The sequence below is a fragment of the Berghia stephanieae genome, chromosome 7 (genome assembly GCF_034508935.2).
Source record: "Berghia stephanieae isolate SIO BIC M18660-M18661 chromosome 7, UCSD_Bste_1.3, whole genome shotgun sequence".
Classification (NCBI taxonomy): Eukaryota; Metazoa; Mollusca; class Gastropoda; order Nudibranchia; family Aeolidiidae; genus Berghia; species Berghia stephanieae.
This window is the reverse complement of record NC_088366.1, coordinates 6,535,494-6,544,785: the sequence shown is the minus strand read 5'-3', so window position 1 is coordinate 6,544,785 and position 9,292 is coordinate 6,535,494. Positions and strand designations below refer to the sequence as shown.

The 9,292-nt window shown below is 31.6% G+C and overlaps 1 long non-coding RNA gene across 1 annotated transcript; it reads right to left on the bottom strand.

Annotated features, from left to right (window-relative positions):
• Nucleotides 1-8,539, bottom strand: LOC144976423 (uncharacterized). The gene is made up of 2 exons (XR_013646104.1): nucleotides 7,697-8,539; nucleotides 1-7,656 (listed from the first exon to the last, which is right to left on the bottom strand). It is a non-coding gene; the product is annotated as an uncharacterized LOC144976423 (long non-coding RNA).
• Between the last annotated feature and the right edge of the window lie 753 nt (nucleotides 8,540-9,292).

The following is a 9,292-nucleotide window of genomic DNA, read 5'->3' as shown; positions in this document are numbered from 1 at the left end:
TTTGAGTTGAATTCCTTTATTAAATCACAATGTTTGTTTCATGAACATTCAGACCATAGGGCTGGCTTTACTGAATTCCAACCAAATAGAATACAATAGAAGAGATTAGACATGTATTCAAAAAATAAACTCAAAGGATTGATAGGCATAGAATGTTATTATATTAGACTCAATACTCGACTTGTATTCGACATAAATTAGAAATGAGGGTGGTGGAGGTGATGATGGTGGTAGAAGTGATGATGATGATGATGATGATGATATTTGATGATAATGGTGATTATAAAACAAATTGATAGTGACGAAGATGATGATAATGATGATGATACACTATGATAATGGTGATCATAAAACAAATTGATTGTGATGATGATGATGATGATGAATAATTATACCAATGACGATGACTATATGAAATGAATAACGTTTTCTTTACAAAACAATCAATAATAATAACGATTTCGACTATTCAAGACCGACAAAAAACAAAAACCAAGGTCAAGGTCGTAATGTCAGTATCCTTGAATCTGATTGATGTAATTTTCTGGATTATGATGTAGTAATTAAAAAAAAAAAGAAAGAAAGATAGATGAATAAATGAAAACAATGTGAAAAAAAAGCATTTGATACACAAACCTGCCATCTGTACACATTAAAAATAAAATCCATAAGAGCCATCCAACCCTCACCTCTGCCTAAGACCGTATTATGTCGGGATCAACGAGATTTAAGAAAGTGATTTTAAAAACAAATAGTAAGTTAACTCACTCAATCCTAGACATTTTTGCTACTCTTCAAAACTGGGGGCAAAAATGTATTAAAAATGAGCATGAACATAGATAGATTTATTCAACTACCATTAACATTAACATGCAAAAGTTAAAAACATTAGCTTTGATACTACGCCTATATTTTGTCTCATAAAAAAAGGTAATTAATAGGCATGGGATAAAAGGAACCCCGGGAAATCTATGGATAGGGTTAGGGTTGAGTGAGTTAACCATTACGTTCCCAAGACTGATGACAGATCTTCAGTTTCTTCCATGTCATTCGTCGATTGTTTGTTGTTTGTTTATAAAGGTTTTACGGTGCTTGCAACAAATTTAGGACATATCAGCGTCAGTAAAAAGAAGAAAATGGAATTGTCAAAATATTTTAGAGATTTACAATCAAAGAACCCAAGAAAAAGTAAGACAAATGGGAACAGATGTAGATTCCAAGAGCATACCATCAATGTACGTAAAGTTTGAGATCACCCGAAAGTATTAACCGGATGCCAGAACAGGATCCCACTGAGAGGAATACACTCAATTGTTTACAGAATACATAACTAACAATAAACAACAGAGAGATGATTTACATGGAAAAAAATATCATCTCCCAAAACTAGACATTTGACTGTTTCCTCCCAGCCAGGGCCAGGACAAAACCACGTAATCTCATTCCAAGACAAAGACAGAAGCAAGTTGGAAAATTGATATAGGGGGATAGAAGACACAGTAAGTACCTCCATGCCCACTATGGGAGGTCAGGAACCCCATCCAGAACATTGGATGAAACAGTCTACGAGTGTCTTATTGAAATGTGAATAAAATTACTTTCTTGACAATATGGAAAGAAAATATATAAATATAAATTTATTTATTTTTACCCCAAAACTGTTCAATTAAAACAAAATCAAAGGAGCCTGCTATTTATAGTAACATATCAGCTATTTTAGTTCCAAATTTCAAAGTCTTAGCATTAACATTTTTTAAATGGTCAAGTCCCAAAAATGTTTATGGGGATGAGATAAAAGTTTTGAGAAAAACGCAATATTTTTCAGATTTTCAAACCAATAACGTTGTGTAGTTGGGTCTGTTAGAGAGAAGTTAGCGATAGACGAGTGTCATATTCAAAGAATAGAAAACAATTGGTATTATCGGTTTCACGCTATAGAATCAGGGATAAACTCGGTTCCACAGGCTTATACGCTCTGAAGGACTACTGATTAAAACATTAAAAAAAGAAATACATTCAGATTTTATTTGTATACCTAGTGGCAGGTCTGCTCTCATGTGTTAGGAAAGAAACATTTTATGTAATAATGATGATAGTGGTAATAATAATAATAATAATAATAATAATAATAATAATAATAATAATAATAATAATAATAATAACAATAATAAATAATAATAATAACAATGACGGGTCATTGCTTTTAACTCCATACATAAAGTCTTGCATTAAATTTTGTAGTATGATGAGTGTTAGAAGGTGGGGGGGTGGGGAGACAGATAGAGCGCAAGAGGAAAGTGATTGCATTAGTTGTGATTAAGTAAGCAGATAATATTTGTTGCAAAAGACACCACCAAAAAACAAAAAATAATAATTTTTTAAAAACAAAACAAATAAATAAAAAAGAAAAAAAAAAGAAAAAAATCCCAAAACACAAAAAGCAAAAAAAAAAAAACAAAGTTCAAACCCCAAACACGATAATACATCCACGTCTAGGTAATTCTGTATCATAATAATAATAATAATAATATTAATACTATTTATAGATTATTTTCTAAAATAACCAGTGATGAGTAACGTTTCTATGTAAGACCACCCAGTCGTCGTCATTGTCATTGTTTGTGTTTTAAGATTTTAGATGTCAATGGGGCTAGGAGACCTACCTACCTATTTGAAATTTGAAAAATTCGTAGTTTTCAGGGATTATAACACAGTAGGCCTTAGAACTACCATTAAAAAATTACCCATTTTTGTTTAAATACATTAAATTAACTCACTCAATCCTAGAGATTTTTTTCTACTTTTCAAAACAGGAAAGAATGTATTAAAAATGAGCATGTACATAGATAGTTTTATTCAACTACCATTAACATGTAAAAACTAAAAACATTAGCTTTGATACTACGCCAATAATTTGTCTCATAAAAATGTAATAAACAGTCATGGGGTAAAAGTAACCTAGATAAACCACGGATATAGTCGGTGTTAGGGCTGAGTGAGTTAATGCTTTAGCTCTGACAACCAAACTTTGTTTTCAAGAAGTGTATTGAATGAAAGATCTTTATATCATTGTCAAGTAGGACCCAAAAATTTGTAGTTCTATGGAATTTTCGTGGTACTAGGCAGGTCTGGGCTAGCGACATATATTCATGAATCGTTTAAATGCGAAGAGAACGAAAGATGAAAGAACTGGATAAAAATGTGTAAAAAAGTTAGTAAAGGTGTAGGAAGTAGTTAGAAGAGAATAGTACAAAAAATATGCATTAAATCAGTGATCTAGCACCTCCAAACGGTAACTCGTTGTACGGGTCAACCAAAGAAGTGAATAGAGATTTTAAAAGACCAGAAGTGTGAAATTTTAAAAAATAAAAAAATTTCATTTCTCATTTATTAATGGGCGGAACAATGTTAAAAAGAAGAAAGGGGAGAAAAAGAATCTTTAAAAAGGCAAAACAAAGCAGTCAAATGTTTTAATTCCCTGCCCTTGATAAAAACTAACTTAGCATAGTTCAGATACCAGATTATGAATTGAAAGACAAAATCTGCAAAATGATGAAAACAAATAACTTAAATTCAACTTTTATATCTTTCACTATAAAATTTAATTTTGAGTATCAGAACCATCGCAACATAATACCGTTTTGAGGCGATCAATCAGTCAATCATGTACTTGAAGCTGTGACTAAAAAGGTCATTTTCATTGTAATTGTTGAAACGAAAAAGTGATACAATTAATCATAGGGACACATGGAAACCCAGTAAATAGACAGCAGTAATTGCTTGCTACCTTTTGGATAGAACACTGCCCCCTCCCCCTCCCACCCCTTTTACAAGATCAATAGAGGAAGAAAAATCCCTGCTGGATGGACAGACCCCCCCCCCCCCCCCCCCACAAAAAAAAAATGACTTTCTTTTGAGTAGAGCGCTTTTCCGACTGACCTATCAGGACCCCTCAAAAAGATGGAAAAAATAGTAAGTTACTTCAGTGGCCCCATGTATGGATCTGAAAACCCGTGTTGAAATACAATAGAGAAAATGAAACATAAATTTCATGGGAAAACAAGGTTTGGAACAGCTGCTGTGTTAAAATGAAATGCAACAAATTTGGCCTATGCTAAAAGAAAAACAAAAGTCTGATAGTTTGTTTTTAAGGGTTTTACGGCGCTTGCAATGTAACACATTTAGGTCATATCAGTGCCAGTAAAAAGGAAGCAAATTGGATAGTAAAAAAAAACCCATTCTAGATGTGCAATTAAAAGGACTTGAGGAAAAAAGTAAGAAAAAGGGGAAATGGTTCAAATGGGTAGATATACATCCTGTTAGAAATGTGAATATTATAGAGAAATTAAAAAAAACATTCTACAGGCTAGGAAGAAAAGGGGGAGTGTGTGTGGGCGGAACAATGTTAAAAGGAAGAAAGGGGAGAAAAAGAATCTTTTTAAAAAAACAAAGCAGTCAAAAGTTTTAATTCCCTGCCCTTGATAAAAACTTACATAGCATAGTTCAGCTACCAGATTATGAATTGAAAGACAAAATCTACAAAATGATAGTTTAGTTATATATGTTATATATAAATATATATTTATTTTTTTTTTCAGTTTGGCCATGAACTGTTTTGCGTTCAAATATTGACTAATTAAAATACACCTATTGTGTCTCTTATTCATTTAGTTGACTGTATTTCATGAAATATTTTTTGTTTGAGATAAGGAGCTTGTTTATCGGAATAGCAAAAAAATTAGCACAGAAAATCAAAGTAGCGCTAATTGGTGGACATTTGGCAGCTATGAAATATCTCTTTTATCGACACTTTTTCATATACTTTGACAATTTCTTCATGTTACATTTTTATGTGTCAATCACCAATTTGTCAAATTTTGGGACATTTGTCAAAATCTAACAAAGAGAACTTGAGGAAAGCAGCTATTGTATTTCTATAATTCTTAGAAATACTTTACAGTGATGCCTTTTTACGTTTTATGTCAAAATGTTACAAAATTATTTCGTCACAGTGTAAATTATATTGTTTTGTTTTTTGCAAGGGGGTAGGGGGGGAGGCAAATTGAGACTATTGAGATCTTGGGTCACATTGGGACATAGCCTACTAGAAAGTAGTAAGATGATAAAAATATCATTAATGTGCGAAAATGTGGATCTACAGAGGTAATGTCTGATGATGGTGAATGAATGAATCGAATCAACGAATGAATGAATGAATGATAAGATAAAAAAAATAAAAAAATAATACAATTATTCATCACCAATATATTATTTCATATTCAACACATCTCTGTATCTATATCACCTACAAAAATATTCTGTGTAAGGGACTGTCTCTAACTGTAGCCTTTGTAAACTCATAGCCTGACACTGACCAAAAAAAAACAACAAACAAATAACAACAAATTACGTCACAACACAAGGAGATGATCATCAAAAGAAAGTGAAAAAATAAGTTGTATTCAACAGAAGGAACAAAATTGATGTCACTCAGCTTTTTGTTATTGTTTTTAGACAGCCATTTTAATGATTAATTCTCAAAAAAATTATATCAAGCAGGCTATAAACGTTTTAGGTTACACATCGTTTTGTGTGTTGATATGTTATATCTGGCTAGCAGATTTGATGAATATTTGACCTAATCGCATGGCATCGGTAATACAACAATTGGGATTTGTTTTTTTCTTTCTCGAGCACTACTGATGATATGATAAGTCACTTTTCGCCTTGTTTTGGTGATCGTTGAATTGTGTTCCAAGGTAATTTTTAGAGAAGCGTCCGGATATGAGATAACAATGGCTACACTCTAACATACTATAATTTTTTTTTGCTTTGTAATTTTTCAACACAGAAAGTCACACATGTCGTGGACAAACATACAAACAGATCTTAACACGTTTGGATCCATGTATTATATAAAATGAAAACAAGAGGGGGAAATAAACACAACGTCACAGAAAGACATTGCAGACTTCAGACACGGCATGACATATCAAATAACTAATACGTTACAGTGAATGACATCATCAGTCGGATCGTGAAAAGGTTTGAACTGAGATATTGCCAAGTTTAGAAGGTTAATTTTTAAAAATAAAAAATGAGTGTTCTTGTCATAAATGATTAAAGCAACCCTTTTTGTACATCTTCGGGAAATATCAAAGCTTAATTTCACTTCTAAATATATTTTATAGCTCTCGTCAAGTTGAAAAATTATGAAATTTGAGAAAAGTTGCTGTATACCTTTCCCATACATCTGACCACAACTTCATGAAAAATCACCTGATTTACTTCAAATAAAGATCAAAATGCTCTGGGGAGCATATTCTTTAAGAAAATGCAAAAAAAAAAAAAAAAAAACACATTTAAAAATTCAAATCCAAAATTTTCACCTTCCGACTGATTATGTCAGAAACTGACACATATAATTTACAATTATATCAACATTGGCATTATAACATAACTCATAAACAGGTCATTAATATAAAATTTGCAAATTGTGTATATAAGTTGTCACTTATTTATCTGTATTTTTTCAGACACAATTCCACACAAAAAAAATCTAGTATTGTTTGTTTGTAAATAACAACAGGAAATTGAGTGGTAGCTTAAAGTTTCTACGGTTATTTATTCTTCAAGCTTAAAGCAGCAACATTCTCATTTTATTTGTCTATGGGAGTTACATAAAGCTGGCGAAACTTTTACCTAATATATTAGAGCCGATTAAAAGATATGCGAAAGGATGATAAAAGAATACAGATTAAGAACGAAGATTAGAAGGAAAGTACGATTGATAAGGGGTACTAATTCAAACAGGGAAAAGAAGAAGATCGCAAGATCTCATCCATCTTATCAGTGTGACGAAAATGAGATCACCAAAATGTCAACACCATGAAGTAGTCCTTCAGAGCCATTAAGCCGATGGAGTCAGAGTTTATTCCAGTTTCTCTAGCGAAAAATGGATATTAGCAATTATTTACAAACCTTTTGATAGGAGGCCACATAGTCTATCGCAAAGTACTTTCCACCAAGTCTATCAGACCCAGATACCTAATCACATCATGTAGGTGGACAGGAAGGAAAAGAAAATATAAAATCTCAACTTCAACTAGGATCGGTCTCAGTCTCTTTGTGTGTGAATCAAGTGCTCTACCAACTGAGCTATCAAAACCTCCATGAGGTATAAGAAAACTGTAAAGTCCATTGCCAATTTGTCAACGCCAGTGAGACCGACCTGCTTCAGAAATATACCCATCAAATTCACAACTGACAAGAATTCAATTCATTTTTAAGTCCATATCTTTAAATTTCCACAGAAATTACTTGAACACTGCTTTGATAGTATTATTTGTTTTCTAATCAATCCCACCTGCAATAGGACTATATGACTTTCAAATTTTGACTCTCTGACCTGTAATAGGACTATATGACTTTCAAATTTTGACTCTCTGACCTGCAATAGGACTATATGACTTTCAAATTTTGACTCTCTGACCTGTAATAGGACTATATGACTTTCAAATTTGGACTCTCTGACCTTTAATAGGACTATATGACTTTCAAATTTTGACTCTGACCTGTAATAGGACTATATAACTTTCAAATTTTGACTCTGACCTGTAATAGGACTATACAACTTTCAAATTTTGACTCTCTGACCTGTAATAGGACAATATGACTTTCAAATTTTGACTCTGACCTGTAATAGGACTATACAACTTTCAAATTTTGACTCTCTGACCTGTAATAGGACTATACAACTTTCAAATTTTGACTCCCTGACCTGTAATAGGACAATATGACTTTCAAATTTTGACTCTCTGACCTGTAATAGGACTATATAACTTTCAAATTTTGACTCTCTGACCTGTAATAGGACTATACAACTTTCAAATTTTGACTCCCTGACCTGTAATAGGACAATATGACTTTCAAATTTTGACTCTCTGACCTGTAATAGGACTATATAACTTTCAAATTTTGACTCTCTGACCTGTAATAGGACTATACAACTTTCAAATTTTGACTCTGACCTGTAATAGGACTATACAACTTTCAAATTTTGACTCTCTGACCTGCAATCTATGTCATAATGCAAATGTTGCTGCTTGAAACTCTTGAGAAATAAATGACAATAGTCCAAATGAATGGAAGCTTCGATTTAATTAACAAAGACAGATGAAGATGTGAACGTTTTAGGTTACCCCTTTGTCAACAAAATGAGATGAATTCATCGTGTTTTGTTGACACAGGGGAAACCCTGAAAAGTCCATATCAACTGTCTTCGTTGATTAAATATCTATATTGTATGTCATACAACCTTTGACCCTTAAACTGGTCTTTGAAGCCAGAGAAGACGGTTTGCTGCTATAGTTCTTTTGATCCAACTGCAAAGATTTAAAACTTGACAACTTAAAAATTAAAAAAAAGGCAAATTTAAAAAATGACCATTCTCCATGTGTTTTCATATCTACACATCTCTGGAATCAACATCAATGTGAGGCAAATTGTTTTGTTTAATTTTTCTTGGTGAAGAACAAGAGAAGATATCCTTAATAAGAATCATATATATATATATATATATATATATATATATATATATATATATATATATTATATATATATATATATATATATATATATATATAATATTGCAATAATAACAATATTGAAAATAATAACAATAATAATAAATAATAATAATAATAATAATAATAATAATAATAATAATAATAATAATAATAATAATAATAATAATAAAGATAGAAATAATAATCATAATAATAGTTATATAAGTGATAAAAATAACAATAACAGTAAAAGTTCTCTATGACAAACTTCTTTCATAAAGCATCGTACTATGTATAGACACTCGTTTCTTTTAATAAATATCACATAATCAGCTTGTATAGGAAAAATTTACAGAAGACACAATAAAAAGCGCCCGTCAATCGCTACGCTACATTTCCTGCATCAAAACTCGGCTCACCGGAGGGAGTGAAACGAATATGGGCTAGATATTCCCCATAAGGTATTTCTAAAAAAACAAAAATCTCTTTTGTTCTGTTATTTTTGGGTTTTTTTCTTTTCTATATGTCTCTAAGAGTTTTGGCATGCATTAGAGAATACAGTGAAACCTGGTTAAATGAAACACTTCAAGGCAATCTTGTCCTTCGATTTTAGTTTACACAGTCTCAGAGGAATTGTCGTTCTAGGAAATTTAAAAAAAAAAAATCTCTTTTCCTTTCCTCTTTATCTAATTAGCGTTATTAATATTTAAAAAATTATTTTAATG